We start from the raw sequence: 20,753 nt of genomic DNA on the forward strand, positions 1-20,753 counted from the left end.
TCTCCTGCAGTTTACCTCTTCTTTCATGTGGAGTACCAGCTATACAGATCTCCTTGCTGACTTGTGTCCATACCAGTCACCCTCATGCTCATGGCCTTTCTTCCTGCTGTTCCCTACACTTAGAATGCTCTTCCTCCCAGATATTGGCACAACCAATTCATTCAGCCCTTTATTCAAAAGTCCCCTTCACAGTGAGACTTTCTCTGATCACTCTAAAATTTCACACAATCCCTCCCACAAAATTCACATCTGTCTCTCCTTTTTCCTCCTTAGCAGTCATCATCAATTAACGTCGTATGTATTTTACTTATTTATATTAGTTATTTTGAGCCTCTCCAGCTATAATATACCCTCCTTGACAAGGATTGTCATCTGGGTTGTACATTAATATTCTTCTATATCATGATTTTAATAGTTTTGTTTTCCTTTGCAATGTAAATATATAAATATAACCCTAGTTTATTAAACACTAGTTTAATAAACATAATAAACCTCAATTTATTATGTTATACTATATTAATTTTAGTACCATATTTTTACTCAAATAACACAATGCCTTCTACATTTGTTTGCCAGCTGTGTTCCACCTCCTCCCCACCCCCCCATGCCAGCCCTGAGGTATTTCTGTAAGTGGTCTGTGCTGATTTCTTTTTACAGCAACGTGTAAAAAAGATTGGCATAGGAGCAATTATGAAAATACCTTGCAGGGGGAGGGCACAGTTGGCAAACAAACGGAGAAGCCGTGTGTTATGTGTGTAAAAATATGGTATATGTGTTTTTGCTGTTATAACCAGCACCTCATCAGTTAACCTTGTATATATTTGCTCAAATCTCTGATAATTTCCTTAGTTAGGATAAATTTCCAGAATTGGAATTTCTGGGCCAAAAAGAATATGTCCTTTTAAGATGTTTGATACACATTCTCAAATTGCTCTCCAAAAGGGCTATATCCTTCTCAAAGCAGAGCTTTAGAATGCTTATTCCTCCTCACCTTAGACAACACTACCAAAAAAAACCCAAACCCGTTGCGGTCGAGTCGATTCCCACTCATAACGACCTTATAGGACAGAGTAGAACTGCTCCATAGAGTTTTCAAGGAGCACCTGGAGGATTTGAACTGCCGACCTTTAGGTTAGCAGCCATAGCACTTAACCACTACGCCACCAGGGTTTCCTAGACAACACTACATACTATTTTTCTTTGAAAACTTTACAAGTTTTAGGGGTAAACATATGATAATTTATTTAAAAAAATGTTTATTTGATCACTGGTAAGGTTGATCTTTCATATTTTTATTGGATATGTGTGTTTTTTTTTTTTTTGCAGATTTTTAGCTTCTGTTCTTTACTTAATTTTTGAGGGTGATCAGCTTCCTTTTAATACTTTCCAAGTGCTCTTTATTTAGATAAGGGTTTTAAAAATACATAAATAGTATTCTTTCTCATTTGACTTCACAGTGTTCCTGGTATTACCTTATATACAGAAAATATTAATGTTTATGTAATAGAAACTACATGTCTTTTCCGTTTTGAACTCTTTTTGATAGTATGCTTAGGTAGTTTTTACTCATCCTAAAATTGTCTAAATATTCTTATATACTTCTAGTTATTTTATGAATTTATTATTTTCTATAAATTGCTATTCAATCTCCCCAATTCTATTCATTGAATAACATCACCTTTCCTTATTTGAAATTTTCCTTCAATCGTGTAATAATTTGAATATATTCTTTGGTTGTTTCTGCTCATGTCCTATTTTATTAGCCTGAACATTTCTGCAACAGAAACCCACTTTAAAAGTTATTCTAGTTTTACAATATATTTTTCATGTCTGAGACTACAATTGGTCCTTATATTTTTAATTTTCAAACTTATCTTAGCTATTATCTTACAGACAAAATTTTGCATCATCTTTGCCCTGGACCTCCGGGGTTTAAAATTGCCTTACAGTTGTAAATGAATTTGAGAAGAAATAACATTCCATTGTCTAGTTATCTAATCCTTTCCTTAGAGACATCATTAAATGTGGCTTGACCTGTACAGCTCCTGGCCTAATTCTCAGTTTCTGGGCTCTCTTCACCTAGTTAAGTTCTGCCCCTCTGGGTGGCATTTTTTCCTACCCTTGCTGCCTGGTTTTCTAACAATGGGAATCCATGCATTCCTTAAAAGCTATGATTCCCTAGATGCTAAGCAACTGAAGTTTTTCCTGTCTGTCCTCCTTTAGCCCACCTTTCTTGGCTGGTGAGATGGGAAGCTATGTCCACCTGGGTACAATGTGTTAGTTGCATTTTGCTACCCAACTGATAACTAGGAACTGATGTTGCAGAATGGCAAACAATAAATATTTTATCAAATTCAGAAGCCATATGGTAAAGGATAGCTGTTCAGTTTTCTTGGTACTAATCTGAGTCTGGAGACAAGACAGTGCAGGTATGCACAGTGTCATTTTGTCTTTTGTTGCAGGGGTCTCTCTTTTCTGAAACACAGCACTATTTAGGCTTATGGTAAGACCAATACTTTACTCTTAAATATAGTTCTTACTCTAGGCAAGGTACTATTCTAAGTACTTTCCATACATAAACTCATTCAGTCCTCACTAGGACCCTATGAGGGAAATCCTATTATTATCCCAGTTTTACAGCTTATCTCAATTGAACTCCATATGCCTTGCAGCAGGTAGAAATTCACTTTAAATTCTGGCATCAAGTGGTCTATCAAATTAATTTTTAGTGCGTATTTCATTCTTTTCAATCTTCATTAATATTACAGAGTTTTACTTAGGGAGACTTTTAAGGCTGGTAGCCAGGTGTGTTTTAAACTGGAATTCAACTTTTTTTTTTTTTTTTAAGTTTTCATATTATACGATAAAACACAGACATAAAATTCCAAAAAAAAAAAAAGACAAACAGATGTATCATGTAGTGAGTCTAAGGCAAACACCCTTGTAATCATCTCTCAGGTCAAAAACACAACTTTACCAATCATCTCAGATTCTCTTTCAATGGCCCCAATCTTGAGTCTCTCTGTTTTACCAAAAGTAATCACTTTCCTGACTTTTCTAGAATCCCTTCCCTGGGATTCTGTTTAGTTTTCACCATGTGTGACTCTCTAGTTACCGTAGTTCTTCTTGCCCACTTTTTTTTTTTTACAACCATTTTAGTTTGTAGGTTCCTTCTTCATTCCTTTCTTTCCCTTTATAACTTACCTGCTAAAAAATCTGGGGGTATTTGACCTATAGAATTTCCTAAAGTCTGGGTTTCATTGATTGCGCATTTGTGGTACCATTCATCACGTTCCTCTGTCCTTCCCATTTCCTGCAAATTGACAGCTGAGTACAAAGAACTGATCAAATTTGGGTTTGATGGATTTGGCAAGACTCTACATGGTGATGAGTTCTTTCACGAAGATGCACGTGATGGCATGATGTCTCATTTTCTCTCTTGTTGTAATATTGGCAGCTGTTGCTGCTCAATGCCTAGATTCATTAATTCATTGGAGGTTGCAAAATGGTTTTATGCTATCATTTCTTTTCCATTAATTAATTGAAATAATTTTAGAACAAGCTTTTTTCCTCATTTACTGGATGATACTCTGTGCTATAGTTCTTATATGAAAGGTAGAATAAGTGCTTCGTTTTCTCCTTTTATTTACCAATATTCTAATTAAGGGATTGGTTCCCCACCACTCTGAAAAGGTGATTAAATAGGTATTTAAAAATATTATTACAAAGGCATGGATTTAATATATTTGATGAATTTTGATCACATGCAATTATTATCCTTTTTTGAAGCTTAAATTGTCCCATCTGGAACTTCTTCAGGTTTTTCTCTGAGTCCTTGTGGCATAAGCATGATAGTCTTTATCTGGTATGGCAAAATATTCCAGGCTCATATTTTACATTTCCAAGAATCAGCCATTTTTTCCCAAAAGGCTAGATTTCTTTTACTGGGAAATGGTGTTGTAAGAGAGAGACCTAGGGTATCTGAGTGCTAAAGAAGTTGTGTTGAGCTTATTGTTTTTTTATAGGCCTCTTCCTTGGATAGCGCTAAGAAATATTTATACAATATTTCATGATACAGATACTTCCAATTCAAATCACAATTACTGGATTTTGTACTTAACCTCCTATATTACATCTCTTTACTCTTTTTCCAAATTGTGTGTCCTAGTTGCCAAAGACATAGGAAACAATAAGATTAGAATATTCTTAATTACTCATTTACTCTATCCAATACTACACACAACAGCCTGCAGATAATGGTATTACACCGCTAATGTAATTACTGAGAAATTAATATTTTTGCAGCAGACATTCTCCCCATTCTCTACTTATTTTTAAAATCATTATACTATATCCACATACATGAGCGTATAAACATTTCATAGTATAGTTCCTCCTACTAACCCCATTTATCTAAATTCTACAAGCAACTATATGTATCTGCTATCACTGTTCTTTTATTAGGAAACTTGATGTCTCTCCAGTCATTTTGGTTATTTGAATTTTATTTTAATTGATATCTCAGGAAGAGATTAAGAGAACAATATGCACCAAGTTCTTGACCATTAACCATTTTGGGCTTTATACCTGAAAGTCAGTTTTGTTGGATGTAAAACACTGAGATCACATTTTTATTTTGAGAATCTTAAATATCTTACTCCATTTCTTTTTGCAATAAAATATTGCAGATGAAAGAGCTGGTGATAATCTTGTTTTATTGTTCTTACAAATAAGTTATTTACCTAGAGACTCAAAGAATTTAAAAAAATTCTTTTAATTTTAGTAATTTCACTAGGATATATTTTAGTGTTGGTTGTTCTGAATCAGCGTTCTCAGGTAAGCAGTATGCTCTTTCAATGTATAGTTTCTTTAATTTTAGGACGGCTTTCTTAATTTATAGTTTTTAGCATTGCTTTTGTTCCTTTGCTCTATTTTTGTCTTTAAGGTCTCCAATTATTCATGTATTGGGCAACCTTTGCCTGTCTTCCGTTTGTCACTTGCTTTTGAATTTCTTTATATGGTTTCATTTCTTTGTTTTACCATTTTTTTTTCTTAGGACATAATTCACTGTGTTCATTCATCTTGAGTTTCTTCTACTTTAGTCTTCATTTCTGAGATGATTTTTTAAAATTTATAATTCTTTTTAGTGGTTTTTTCACCTAATTTGTGAATTTTTTAGTTCTTATTTTTGTTATTCTTTTATATCTTGTATCATTTCCATAAGGAGCCCTGGTGGCATAACAGTTAAGCACTCAGCAGCTAACCAAAAGGTTGGCAGTTTGAACCCATTCAGCAGCTCCATGGGAAAAAGACCTGGCAATCTGCTTTCATTTCATAAAGATTACAGCCAAGGAAATTCTATGGGTCGCTTCTACTCTGTCATATAGGGTTGCTATGAGTCGGAATTGAATCTATGGCACCCAACAACAGCAATAACAACCTTCCCTTAATGTCTCTTTGTTAGTTTGTTTTAAAATTACAGGTTACTGTCTTAATCATTTTTGTAGGTGTATTTCTGGCATGTTTTCATTGTAGGCATGTTATTTTGCTCTTTTCTTAAATAATAGCTTTCTATAGAATTTTATTTTGACATTTTAAATACTGCCCTTTATCTTATGCTATTTTGTTTCCTTGAATTTTTGGAAGGAAGTAAGGTTCAAGGTTGCTTTTTAACTTAACAGAGCTCCTTTTCAAAATTTTTGGTGCATGTGTCTGTGTGTATGCACCCACATGTGTGTAGTGTTTAAAAATATCATGACTTGTTTTCTGAGATTTCTTGGCTCTATTCCTCTTCCACCTTTATCTGAATTTTCTCTTTGTCTCCACTGTCCTTGTTCTGATCAATTTTTATTCTGCTCTCAGCAGTTTTTTCTCATTGTGGAGGCTTGTCTTGGAAGGAAGTTCTGGTGGGTCATAGTGAAAGTTCATAGGGTCTAGACTATACCTGCCCCTTCAGACCTTATGCAGACCTTTGCACCTATCTTCTACTGGGGTGAGAAACATCCTCCCAATTTTAGCTGCTATTCTTAGACGGGTCTGCTATGCTTTTCCAGGAGTATTTCATGGCTATTTGGGCTTCTTCTCTGATGCACACATATGCCTCATTTATTCACTCTACTTCCTTGCACAAATGGTGATAAATGTAGGGTTCTCTGCCTGTCATTAGTTTATTCTCATTCACTTGTATTTTGGAGTTTGTGGGAATACCTTGTTGTATCACTTTGTTGTAAATGTTGTTTGTAGGTTTTTCCTTTGGCTATCTAGTTTTTATGTAAAGATTTAGAGAGATTAAAAAAAATGCCACTGTCGCAGCCATTTCCCAGATTCTTCATTTTATTTTGTATGTATGTATTATTTTCATCGAATCAACAGATATTTATTGACTGGCTGTGGCAGGTCCTATTATAGACACTGGAGATATACCTGTGAACAAAGCAGAATTCCTGCCCTCAAGGAACATACATTCTAATGGAAGAAGACAGCCTTGGTATATTGGATTAGCAATATGTATGAGCAATAGGTTAAATACAATATTACACACACACACACACACCCAGAGGCATTGCTGGCTCAGTGGTAGAATTCTCACCTTCCATGTAGGAGACCAAGGATTGACTCCCAGCCAATGCACCTCATGTGCAGCCACCACACACCTGTTGGTGAAGGCTTGTGTGGTGCTATGATGCTAAACAGGTTTCAGAGGAGCTTATAGAGTAAGACAGAGTAGGAAGAAAGACCTGGCAATCTGTTGCTGAAAAATCAGTGAAAACCCTGTAGATCACAATGCTTAGATATGCAACAGATCATCAGGATGGTGCAGGGCTAGACAGCGGTTCATTTCATTGTACAGGGCGTAGCCATGAGTTGGGGGCTGACTCTACAGCAGCCAACAACAACGAAAAATATATGTAGATAGATAGATAGATAATAGATAATTTGAATAATACTTTACAAATTACAAGGCATGTTCCCATTCATTGCTTTATTCTACCCTGACAAAAATCTCATGAGTAAGCAGGTAGGGCAGGTTTAGTTCCTCTCATAACAGGAAACACACACACACACACACACACACACACACACACTCTCAGTAATTATAAGTGACGTCTAGTGTATTTTTTAAAAGCCAAGGCTTAAACCTACACCTCTTGAATCCAAATCTGCTCCTGTGTTAATTAACGTTCTGTGTTTTTTCTCATAACGTATCACACAAAACACGGTGATGGAGGCTGGGGATGATACATTTTTAGCTCAAGGAATTAACATTCAGTTAAGGCTAATAAGATACATGCCTAATAGTGTTGAGTGTGTGGGGAGAGGCCTAAATAAAGTCCTGTAGGTGTTTAGGGAAGAATGAGTGGGAAGCCCTACTGACGGTGAAGCCTTGATGAAGGAAATGACATTCGAGGGGCCCTTGCTTGTAGAGAGACTGAGAAAATTCTAGTTGGAATGAGCCATGTGAACAAAGACGTGTAGGAATAAGCTGAATGTAATTGGCAGATGGGGAGAGTTCATTCATTGTTCATTTAATCGTTCATATATTCATTATGTGACAAACTTCAGTACCTACTATGTGCTAGGCACTGTGCTAGGGCAGAGGTGTAGAAACAGATAAGGAAGGAGCTTTGTCTAAGGGGGAAACTACAAATGCTCTCCAACCTGATCCAAAAATGAGGCCTAAATGATTGAATCTTCTTTCACTCACCCACAGCATCCAACAAGGGCAAGCAGCCAGGATTTGAAAAGCATGGAAGTTCAGACCTGGGATTTCCAGCCAGTCTCTTGGCAACTGGTTGATGTTCTTAACTTGAAAAATTCAGTTTGCTTGGAGCATATTATATATAAAAAGAAGTGGTGGGAGAAAAGACAAGAAAAGTAGGTTGAGAGTTAGATTTTAGAAGACTTTTTAAGTGTCATGAAGAGGAATTTATTTTTATATTGCAAAGAGCCATTGAAAGTGTTTTTTTTTTTTTTTTTTTTTAATGAGAAGAGAAACATAAGATGCCAGCGCAATGCTATGGAAATAGGACCATCTTGAATTTGGCCAGACCAGGATTCAAAAATCAGCTCTACCACTTTTGAAAAGGATGACCCATTTGGGCATATTTTCCTCATCTGTAAAAATGGAGAATTATTCATTCATTTATTCACTGTCTCCATTTATTCATTCATTTTTTAATTCAATAGACATTTACTAGTTACTTTGTTCCCAGTATTGTTTTAGAGCTGCCTTGGCCAATGCAATAGCCACTAGCTCCTTAGACCTAATGAGCACTTGGATTGTGACTAGTCTGAATTGAGATTTGCTGTCCTGGGTGCACAGTAATTAAGAGCTCAGCTGCTAACCAAAAGGCTGGCAGTTCGAATGCACCAGCCACTCCTTGGAAACCCTGTGGGGTAGTTCTGCTCTGTCCGATAGGGTCGCTATGAGTTAGAATCAACTCAACAGTGACAGGTTTTGGGTTTTTTTTGGGGGGTGCGGGGGATAAGTATAAAATACCACCAGTTTTTGAAGAATTTGCATGAGAAAAAATGTAAATTACCTCATTAATAATCTGTTGAATACACGTTCAAATAATGATAGCTTGAATATATTGGATTATTTAAGATATGTTATTTAAAATTAGTTTCAGAGTTTCATTTTATTTTTTAATGTGGCTCCTAGACAATCTAAATATATATATGTGGTTGGATTTGTGACTTGCATTATATTTCTTTCAGATAGTTCTGTTCTAGATACTGGGGATATGAAATAATATTTCGGTGGTAGGAGAAAGATGATAAACGAGCCAAAAATAAACACCTAAACCATATTGTTTTAGAGTGTGAATTGAATGGTGTATGTGAAGAAAGTAGAAGAGGGATATGCAATAGCGAGGGTCTCAGGATAGAAAGGAAGTGGTGGAAGAAGGAATAGAAAATTGGGTTGGGAGATAGAGAGGTGGACAGTTTGGGGATATAACTTAGAGCACAAGGTGACAGGACTTGCTTATGAATTGGATTTAGGGGATTAAGGGAAAAAAAGAGATAAATCTTAAGGATATTTTAGAGTTATCATGAAAAGTAAAAGTGATGAAGTATATAGAGCACCTAATGTGTCTGAGGAAAGCCTGGTGGCGTAGTTGTTAAGAGATACGGCTGCTAACCTAAAGGTTGGCAGTTTGAATCCACCAGGCACTCTTTGGAAACTCTATGGGGCAGTTCTTCTCTGTACTGTAGGGTTGGTATGAGTTGGAATCAACTCAATGGCAATGGGTTTAATGTGTTTGTACTTATTACTCTCAGAAAATTGTACTGTGCAACCTGCCTCCAGAAGGTTCCACTCATTACCTTGGAGTTGATTCTGACCCATAGCATCCCTGTAGGATGAGTAAAACTGCCTTGTAGGGTTCCCAAGGCTGAAATCCTTACAGAAGCCGACTGCCACATCTTTCTCCCACAGAGCAGTTGTTGGGTTCCAACCACTGACCTTTCAGTTAGTAGCCTAGTGCTTAACCAGTGCTTGAGTGCATGGCAATGGGTTTTTCCAAAAGGTCATAGCTTTGAAAACCCTATGGAGTGCAGGTCTACCTTGCCGTATGTGGGGTGGCCATGAGTAGGAATCGACTCCATAGCAACTGGTTGCTATGTATTCACACCTGCAGCAGACACTGGGAATGCAGCGAGAATAATTCCTAAAGTTCTTCTAAAGTTGTTGCCTTTAAGGTATTTTTGGACAGACGACCCTAAAAACACTAATAAAACAATTAGAAGACAAGACCTAATTCAAGTTGGTGCCAGAGATTTTTAGCACTGGGAGAGGTCAGGAATGTGGGTGAAGTTCATAGCAGTACTGAAAGGACTAGTAGATCAAATGGTCATTGAAATCTGTGTGTTTTGAATAGGTCAGAAGAGATAATGGGATGACCTGAATGGAGTGGGACAGGATGCAAGAGAGAGAACAATGGGGGGACGAGATTGGCAGGGACATTGCCGTCAGTCAGGAAGCTTGACTTCTAGAAATTCTTTTTGTCTAGTAAAGTGGGAGAGAAGGAGAAGAGATAATTCCTTTCTGCTTACTGCCTCTTTCCAAAGTTAAATACAAGACTGTAAGCAACAGCATGCGTGAAACTGAAAACAGTTGCATTGATTGGACTTTTTCATCTTACCACTGGCTACATGCTGAGAGGTGCAATTATTTTTGCCTCTTACAGGGGGTATCAGATGGCTCTTGCCTTTAAGTGTATCTTATGAGAAACTGCAAGAAGAGTTCCATTGTAGGCATGAAATCTCTTTAGCCAAAATGAACACTAGTCCTGAGAATTCCAAGAATGCCCAGCCAGGAATCAGAGGAATCCCACATACTACAAGGGAGCCCAAATGAACAAAATCATTCCATTATTTTCTCCTTTCTAACTGGGTTTGACCTCTAAGCAAAAACTACTCCGAAAAGAAAGGAAAATGTGTCCTTTAAATTTCAATATTCCTTTGGGCTTTTGAAATCATTTAAAATGCATCTCTTAGGCTTTTTAAAAATTATAGCTTTCTTGAGATTTAATTCACATGCCATACAATTCACCTATTTAAAATGTACAGTTCAATGATTTTTAGTATATTTACAGAACCGTACAACTATCACCATAATCAATTTTAGAATAATATCATCACCAAAAAGAAACCCTATACCCATTGCAGCCACTCTCCATTCCCCGCCCCCCCCCCCCCCTTTTTTTTATCCTCCTCTACCTGACTCCAACACAATCTGCCTTTACAGATTTGCCTCTTCAGGAAACTTCATATAAATGGAACCATACAATACGTGGCTCTTTGTGACTGGCTTCATTCGCTTAGCATAGTGTTTTCAAGATTCACCCATGTCGTAGCATGTATCAGTACTTCATTTGTTTTTATTGCTGATAATATTCCATTGTTGGATATGTTGTTGTTGTTAGCTGCTGTGGAATCAGTTCCGACTTATATGGACCCTATAGGACCCTGCAGGACAAAGGAGAACTGCCCCATAGGTTTCTAAGAAGTGTGGCTGGTGAATTTGAACTGCCGGCCTTTTGGTTAGCCGCTGAACTCTTAAACGCTATGCCACTCAATCAACATTTGGATTGTTTTCACTTTTCGACTATTATAACATATATGCACACGTTTTTGTGTGCATATATGTTCTTATTTCTCTTGAATACATACAGAGGAGTGAAATTGATGGGTCATATGCTTAAACTTTGGAGAAACTGCCAGATAGTTTTCCAAAGGGGACGTACCATTTTACATTCCCGCCAGTAGCGTGTGCGGGTTCCAGTCCCGCCACATCCTTGCCAATACTTTCGATTGCCTGTCTTTTTTTTTTTTTTTTTTATTATGACCATCCTAGTGAGTGTGAAGTGCTATCTCGGTGTGGTTTTTATTTACATTTTCTTGATGACTAATGATATCCAGGGAGCATCTTTTCATATGCTTATTGGCCATTTGTATATTTTCTTGAAAGAAATGTCTATTCAGATTCTTTGCCCATTTTTTAATTGGATAATCTTTTTATTATTCAGTTGTATAAGTTTTTTTGTTTTTAAATATTCTAGATGCAGGTTCCTTATCACATGTATGATTTGCGGGTATTTTCTCCCATTCTGTCCACTGTCTTTTCGCTTTCTTGACGATATCCTTTGAAGCACAAAAGATTTTTATTTTCATAAAATCCAATTTATCTATGTCTTTTGTCACTTTTGCTTTTGGTGTCGTATCTAAAGAAAAAAAAAAAAAAATTGCCTAGTCCAACTTATGAAGATTGTCTATCTTCTAAGAGTTTTATTATTTTAACTGTTCCCATTTAGGGTTTTGATCCATTTTGAGTCAATTTTTACATATAATGTCAGGCAGGGGCCTAAGGTCAATCTTTTGCATTTGGATCTTCACTTATTCCAGCGCCATTTGTTCAGAGGTCATCCATTGAATGATCTTGGCATTCTTGTCAAAAATTAATTGATCAAAAATATACAGGTTTACTTCTAGACTCTCAATTCTGTTGCAATTATTAATATGTCTCTTTTTCTGCCAGTACCACATGGTTTTAATAACCGCAGCTTTGTAGCAAGTTTTGAAATCAGTAGCGTGAGTTCTTTAACTCTATTCTTCTTTTTCAAGATTGTTTTGGCTATCTTGGATCCATTGAATTTCCTTATAAATTTTCAATCAGCTTGTTAATTTCTGCAAATAAGCCAACTGATATTTTGATGGAGATTATGTTGAATCTGTAAATCAATTTGAGGAGTATTGCTATCTTAACAATTTGAAGTCTTCTGACATACGAACACAAGATCTCTTTCTATTGATTTGTTTTTTAATTTTTTAAGCAATGTTCTATAATTTTCAGAGTTTTAGCTTTGTACCTCTGTTGCTATGCTTATTCCTAATATCAACAACAAGAAGTATTTTATTATTTTTTGTTGCTATTATAGATGGAATTGTTTTCTTAATTTCAATCTTGGGTTGTTTACTACAAGTATATAGAAATAAAATTGATTTTTATGCATTGATCTTATATTCTGCATCTATATTGAACTCAATTATTAGTTTTAATAGGTTTTTAGGGAATGCCTGAGGATTTTTATATACAGAATCATGTCATTTGCAAATTGTGATAATTTTACCTTTTCCCTTCTGATCTGGATGCTTTTAATTTCATTTTCTTGTCTTATTTCCCTGGCCAGAACTTTCAGGACAACATTGAATAAATTGGTGAATAGTCTTGTTCCTGACAAGGGTGTCTGCTCTTCCAACTTCTATTCTTAGTTTGTTGAAAGTTTTTATAATGAAAGGGTATTGAATTTGTCAGACACTTTATTCTATGAATGTTGAGATGACAATGTGGTTTTAGTCCTTATTCTGTTGATACAGTATATTATGTTTATTGGTTTTCATATGTTTAACCAGCTTTGCATCCTGGGATAAATCTCACTTGGTAATGGTATATATTCCTTTTTATATGTTGCTTGATTTGGTTTGAAAGTATTTTCTGAGGCTGTTTGCATCTCTATTCACAAGTTATATTGGTCTGTAGTTTTCTCGTAATATCTTTGTCTGTTTTGGGTATCAGGGTAATACTGGCCTCTTAAAATGAGTTGGGAGGTGTCCCCTCTCCTGTTTTTAGAAGGCGTTTGTAAAGGAATTGATTGCTTCTTCATTAATTATTTGGTAGAATTCATTGATGAAACCATCTGGGCCTGAATGTTTCTTTGTGGGAAGTTTTACGTTGGTAATTAAATTTCTTGTTGTAGGTCTAATCAGAATTTCTCTTTCCTTCTGAGTCAGTGTGGGTAGTTTATGTCTTTCTAAGAATTTGTCTGTTTCATCTAGGTTATGTAATTTGTTGCCACAAAGTTGTTCATGTTATTTCTTAATAATTCTTTTTATGTCTTTATCATTCATAGTTACGTGCCCTCTTCCATTCATGATTTTAGTAATTTGAAACTTCTTCCTCATTTTCTAAATCAATCTGGCTAAAAGTTTGCCAGTTTTGTTGATCTTATTAAAGAACCAGCTTTTGGTTGCATTTATTTTGTCCGTTGTTTTTCTGCTGTCTGTTTCCACTCAGACATTTATTATTTCCTCCTTCTTCTTGCTTTGGGTTTATTTTGTTCTTCTTTTTCCCATGTCTGAAGGTCAAAGTTAGGTTATTAACTTGAGATCTTTTCTTTCTTTCTTTTTTTTTTTTTATAATTTTTATTGTGCTTTAAGTGAAAGTTTACAAATCAAGTCAGTCTCTCACACAAAAACTTATATACAGCTTGCTACATACTACCAGTTTCTCTCCTCCAATGAGACAGCCCGCTCTCTCCCTCCACTCTCTCTTTTCGTGTCCATTTCGCCAGCTTTTCTTTTTTAATATAGGCGTTTACAACTATAAAATTTCCTATAAGCTGTGCTGGAGCTGTATCTTATAAGTTTTGGTATGTGTGTCTTCGTTTTCTTTAATCTCAAGGTATTTGCTAATTTCCCTTGTGGTTTCTTCTTTGATCCGTTGATGACTTAAGAGGGTGTTGTTTCATTTCAACATGTTTATGAATTTCCCAAATTTCCTTTTGTTATTGATATTTAATTTCCTTCCATTCTTGCCAAAGAACAAATTTGGTATACTTTCACTCCTTTTAAATTTACCGAGCCTTTTTTATGGCTTACATATGGTTTGTCCTGGAGAATGTTGCACTTGATAAGAACGTGGATTCTGCTGTTATTGCGTAGAGTGTACCGTGGATGCCTGTTAGGTCTAGTTGATTTAAGTCTTCTATCTCCTTGTTGCTCTTCTGCATAGTTGTTCTTTCCATTATTGAAGGTGGGTTATTTAAATCTACAGCCATTATTGTTAATGTGTATATTTCTCTCATCAATTCTGTCACTTTTTGGTTCATGTATTTTGGGACTCCGTTGTTATGTCCATGTGTGTATGCAATTATTATGTCTGCCTGATGGTTTGGCACTTTAATCGTTTAAAAATGTCTCTCTTTACTTCTTGTAGTAACTTTTGTCTAAAATTTTATTTTGTCTGATATTGATAGAACCATTCCAGCTTTGTTATAGTTGCTGCTTTCCAGTTATACCTCTTCTGTTATTTTACTTACCCCTGTTTGTGTGTTTGAATCTATAAAGTGTATTTCCTGTAGACAACATTTAGATTGATCAAGTTGTTTTTAATCTAGCCTGAAAATCTCTGCTTTCTGATTAGGTCCATTCATGTTTAATGTTATTATTCATAGGGTTGGATTTATGTCTGCCATTTTGCTTTTAGTTTTTTTATATGTCTCGTATCTTTTTTGTTATCTATTTCTTCTTTACAACTTTTGCATTAGTGAATATTTTCTACTGTAACGTTTTAATTTCTTTAATGATTTTTTTTCCTATACAATTTTTAATTTTTTTTCCAGTGGTCACTCTAAGGCTGACTATATATGTTATATATACACTACACCACCAGGGTTTCCATATATACTACATATATTTTAACTTATCAGAATCTACTTCAGATTTATACTGAATTAATTCCATTAAGATAGAGAAGTGTTACTTCTGTGTAACTCTATTTCCTATAGTTTTTTTGTGCTATTATTGTTATATATATTACATTTATATATGTTACAAACCCAACAACATTTCGTTATGATTATTACTTAATATAATCTCATGTCTTTAAAAAAAAAACAAGGAGAGAAGAAAGGAGAACAAGTATATATTTTAGTGTTTGTTATATTAACCTTCTTATTTACCATTTTTGGTTCTCTTCATTTGTTCTGTGCATTTGAGTTATGATCTGGCATTGTTTCCTTACTCTAATACAGTTTTGTTCCCATCCAACTCCTTTGTGCTGTAGTCAAATATATTTCTACATGTTATAAAAAAAAAAAAATAGCATTCAGCATATCAACCAGAACGCTCCTTGGAAGCAAGGATGGCAAGATTATGTCTTACATACTTTGGACATGTTATCAGGAGGGACCAGGCTCTGGAAAAGGACTTCATGCTTAGAAAAGTAGGGTGTCAGTGAAAAAGAGGAAGACCCTCAAAGAGATATATTGTCACAGTGGCTGCAAAAATAGGTTCAAGCATAGCAACAATTGTGAGGATGGTCTGTGGTGGGGCCAACTACTAATTGCCTGAGACTGCCGGGAAGCTCCACTCGAGCCTGGGTGGCATGGGGTATGCACAAACCCCTAAAAGCCACTGTGGCTGTGAGAGGAGTGGCATGAGCCGCCCCGTCCCACCCTGCTCCCAGCACTGGCTCAGCCTAGATACAGGAGATAAACGTGTTGTGTACAGGAAGCTGTTGGATTCGCTATGTCCAGCTACGTCCACTTTGTCCCGCTCTCTGGTCGAGAGTTCTGAACTCCATTATAACCTTATGGGACCACAGACATACATGCGGTTGGATGTTGCCCAAACGAACGTTATGTGGTGTATGGCTGTACATCGTAGCAATGCAGGATATTGATTCTACAACCTTTCAGTGCTTATTTTTTGTTGCTGCTTGGTTGTTTATTTGTTAATAGCTTGGCTAGACAGTTTTAGTAAATCTAATTTCCCCCACAATGTGAAGCCTCTGATGTCATTCCTTTGAGGGTGCAGCCTTGGATATACACACTGTCTCTCTGGGATGACAGTGGTTTTGCAGGGTTCTCTTTTCCTGTCTCTTTCCCTGATTGTCTCTGTTAAACTGTCTGTCTCTGCTGGAATCACAACTGTTAGGTTTTACTAATTGCTGGTTGATTGTGCTATTGTTTTTGTCAAAGCTCTGGGGCATAGTCTGACCCAATTAAATTCAGAACTTTTTGCAGGGCTAGTTTCTGAGGCAAGTCTTTGTAGTTTGTTCTGACTCCAGGTAGGCTCTTCTTAGCTTTTCTTTCCCTTTTTCTCTCTGGTAAACTAGATGGCCTATGGCTTAACTTGTTGTTCTAATGGAGCTACCACCTTCCTCTTAATTGCTTGCCGGTAAAATCTCCCCAGTATTGAGAGCACCCTTAGGCTTAAACTTCCCCACATATTATTTCAAATAAAGTCAGTTCCTTGGAGAGTTTGTTATTTCAAATAAAGTCAGTTCCTTGGAGAGTTTAGACACTGTTCTTACGGAATCCCTTTACCCTTCTCTATTTTTATGGCAAAATCTCTGAGCCGTTGTTCTGGAACTGCCTACATCTTGCAGAGACATCCCTGATTTATTAGCCGCATGGGGTTTGGTAGCCTCTGGTCTTCTTGGCTTGTCTCTCCTGGTGTGGAGCCTCTGCCCTACAAGTGAGCTGGGGCAAATGCTATCAAGACCCGAATATTCTTGGCCTGCTGCACCTGGGGTAAATCATCTGCCCTACAAATGAGGGGGAAACCCTGGTGGCCTAGTGGTTAAGAGTTAAGGCTGTTAACTAAAAAGTTGGCAGTTCGAATCTACCAGGTGCTCCTTGGAAACTCTACGGGACAGTTCTACCCTGTCCTATAGGGTCGCTATAAGTCGGAATCGACTCGATGGCAATGGGTTTGGTTTTGGTTTTATAAATGGGGGAGGTTGGAGGAAGAGAGTTTCTAATCTTTTGGCTGTATCACTTGGAATTCAGCCTCTGCAACTCAGAACTAGGGTGGGTGAGAAATGATGGTAGCTTGTTTCTCCTGGTATCTCTTGATTGGGAGCTAATGAGAGAAGAAGCCCTCTGTTCTTGACCATACCCACCCAGAGTGAAGCTTCCATCATGCTGAGATGGAGGCTTGTAGGAAGGCAGAGGGTTGTGGCTCAAGTGCCACAAACTCTTGCTGTTCTTATTGGGATTAGTAGATTTTCTTGAATAAATGCTTCTTTATTTGCTATTTGCTCACAGGACAATTTTCAGAGGCATTACATGTTGATTTTTTTTTTTTAAATAATTTTCATGCATTTTAGTTTTTTTGCTGGGGAGCAGTTCCACGAAACTCTTCACACTGCCATTCTGGAAATGAAATTCTATCTTAGGCCTTTTACACTCACCTAAAGTAAAAGAGAATGAAAGCAATGCTTTGAATTAAGTTAAAAAAAAAAAAAACTTATGAGAGAGATGAAAGGCTTTTGGGACTAGATTTCTGGCCAAATTCAACCAGGGTTTTCCACGCTGAGTGAATTCTTCTGAAAAATGTCTTAACTTTGCAAAATGCTTTAAATGAGCAGCCTTAAGATACTGCACTAACTTTTTATTTTTCCCCATTCAGCAAAGATATGGACATTGTATTTAAAGAATCTGACTGAATTTTTGCCTCCAGTTTGGAACACATATTTTAAGACAATCTTCAGGCTTGGCTCAGTTTTTCCTTTATTTACGTGATAACGTGGGGCCACTCTTAAATCTTTAAGCCAATAACGATAAATGTATTCATTGAGGTCAACTTATCAAACTTTATGGAGCTTCACCTTGGGCCATAGATTCACATTGTTCTAGGTGCTGTGAGAGACTCAAGTAAAGACAATATGATCTGTAGTTTCAACGTACCAATAACTTGGGATTTAAGTAGCCAACAATACTATAAGTAAATTCTGGCACTTTTCAGGCACTTTGTTAATATCAAAAGCTTTTCTGGGTAGTTATGTTTCCATCAGGATCATTGACATAATCAGAGTTAGTGGTATTTACAATTGCATCATATGAATTACGTTGTCTGTTTTAGTGAAATAGCCCATAAAGTACGCCCTCCTGACCTCAAAGGCTGCCCAACTTCTTTGGGGTCACAGCCACTGTCTTGTCAAGTACCAATTCTTTCTTGGTTCCTCTTCTGCAACTATGCTGTTACCATGTTCCATAATATTTTATTACATAATAATTGGTTCTTCTTTTCTATTGTACTTTGATTCTTCTGTGTGATGATGTGAACAGGATTGTCCAGGAGAGTTGTAGTTAGATTCTGACTCATGGTGACCCCATGTAAGCAGAGTAGAACTGCTCCGTATGGTTTTTAATGTGGTGACCTTTCAGAAGCAGATCACCAGGCCTGTCTTCCAAGGTGCCTCTGGGTGGGTTCAAACCACCAACATTTTAGCTCGTAGTCAAATGCTTGATCGTTTGCACCACTCATGGACTCCACCTAGGAGAGCAAAAATCTAGAAACATATTTAATGACCACCAAGAAGCCAATATAAATATTAGGGATATGACCCCTTACTTCAACCCTTATCTTACTTTAAAACTGTCGATACCTCCAGTTCTTCTCTTGGCCTCCTTCCTGTTAGTTTGAAAGATTTGGACTTGCAACTAGACCTTCTTGCACTACCTGTCACCTCTTTTGACTTCTTTATTACGCAAATTGATAACCCTACAAACCAATCCTAGTTCTATTTATTCAGTAAACATTTGAGGGCCTCCCTGTGTGCGAAACACTGTGCCACGTGTTGAGATTTCAATGGCAGTGAGACAATTTCCCTCACCTTTAAGTTTTACAGTCTTATAAGAAGAACAAGTATAAAAACAAATAAATGTAATAATGGAGTGTTCTGCTATAAAAGAAGTATGTGTGGGACACCTAGAGGACCCAAGGGCAAATGCTTATCTCTTCAGGGAAGTAGAGGGAGTCAGAACAAGCTTCATCTTTAGGCAGTGATGATTAGCTGGGACATAAAGCCAGAATCTGGCAAGACTGAATGTGCTGTGGAAGGGTATTCCAAAGAAGAGACAGAGTTGAAGATGAAAATCCACGCAAGGAGGCTTGTTTTATGTTAATGGTCTTTCTACCTTGCAATTGGTAAAGAGTATGACTTCATACCCTACCAGTTTCCTTCAAGTTGACTTCTACTCATGGTGACACCATATGTGTTGGAATAGGATTATGCTCTATAGGATTTTCAAAGGCTGATTTTTTCCAGAAGTAGATCTCCAGGTCTTTCTTCCAAGGTGCCTCTGAATGAGCTCGAACCTCCAGCTTTTTGATTATCAACTGAGTGTGTCAGCCTTTTGTACCACTCGGGGACTCCCATGAGTTCAATAGGAGAGTTTATTTACTTGATTGTAACACATCCCTTTATTTTCTGCCTGCCTTCCCCGCTTCTCCTGGTGCTGACTTTCTTGAAAACAGGAAATTCATCTAGCACAGCATCTAACACAATTAATAGGTTTGTAAAGTGTGTTGAGTAAATGAATATTTAAATCCACTGATCATTATCCAGCTTGAAGGCAATTCTTTGCCCTGGAAAGTCGATCTGAGTATACTTCAAGTAATGATCCTACCCCTGTGCCTTAGCTTCCAGCCTTTCTTTAGAAATGTCTGCATGTTAGAGCTCTCGGGAGACAAGCCCTTGTTCTTAAGTGCAGGCTGCGGGGCACTGTCACTGGAAGCAGCAGAAGGGATGCATACATTTTAAATAGGTGTACATCATGAGTTCATCTCTGGCTTAAGATCGTATGCCTGCTTTTTAAAAAATCGCATATTTGACTTACATCATGCATAAAGCCAGTTCCTTTGTATAGAGCCTGACTCATGATGACCACGTGTGTGTCAGGGTGGAACTGGGCTCCATAGGGTTTTCAATGGCTGATTTTTTTTTGAAGTAGATCTTAGGACTTTGATTGGGTTCAAGGTAATTCAAGCACCTGCTTCCATATTGACACCTTTCCCTTTTTTTTGGTTAAACTTGGGAAAGTATAAATTTCTTTCTTTCTTTTTTTTTTTTAATTTGGGAAAGTAGCAATTTTGGTCTTTCATCCCTCCTGAGCTATTCACTCATTTCTTGGCTTTGAACCCTTCAGTCATTCTCTGATTTGCCATCCCCTGGAATTCCGGGGCAAACTCTTCAATGGGATGTCCTGTCATATCCTAGGCTTGAGTGGAGACGTGGATGAGGAGAAGCCAGCCTTCCCCTTTACTACCCAGTCCATTTTATTTCCCCATTATACCTCACAAAGGTTTAAAGGTGTTTATATCTTTTTTTTTTTTTTAACTGAGTGGAAAACTCAAAGTACCTTGGCTTTAAACTCTTAACAAGGGAATCTATCCCTAGTGTCTAACCTGGTTCCCTACCCTTGGCTTTTTTCCTCCCCACAAGAGGACCTTTTGGGAGGGCTCCTTTTCTCCCTGTATGACCCATGTCCTTTCACTGCTCCCCCTTAGCACCTTAGCAGTACATTTCCACAAATCTCACTCTTTAACCCTGACTGAGGAAGAGGGAGGGAGAACACATTGAAGTAGGTGGGATTGGTAACTCCAAGTCTCACAGAATCCCTTTCACTGTTCCTTTTCCTCCCACCCCTGAATGGCAGGCCAGCCTCCTGGAATACACA

The 20,753-nt window shown here is 37.1% G+C and overlaps 1 protein-coding gene across 2 annotated transcripts in view; it reads left to right on the forward strand.

Moving 5' to 3' along the window:
• Positions 1 to 20,753, forward strand: part of ZMAT4 (zinc finger matrin-type 4) — a 282,267-nt gene that overhangs the window by 135,302 nt on the left and 126,212 nt on the right. The gene's annotated exons all lie outside the window — the stretch shown is intronic.

Source organism: Loxodonta africana, chromosome 19 (genome assembly GCF_030014295.1).
Source record: "Loxodonta africana isolate mLoxAfr1 chromosome 19, mLoxAfr1.hap2, whole genome shotgun sequence".
Classification (NCBI taxonomy): Eukaryota; Metazoa; Chordata; class Mammalia; order Proboscidea; family Elephantidae; genus Loxodonta; species Loxodonta africana.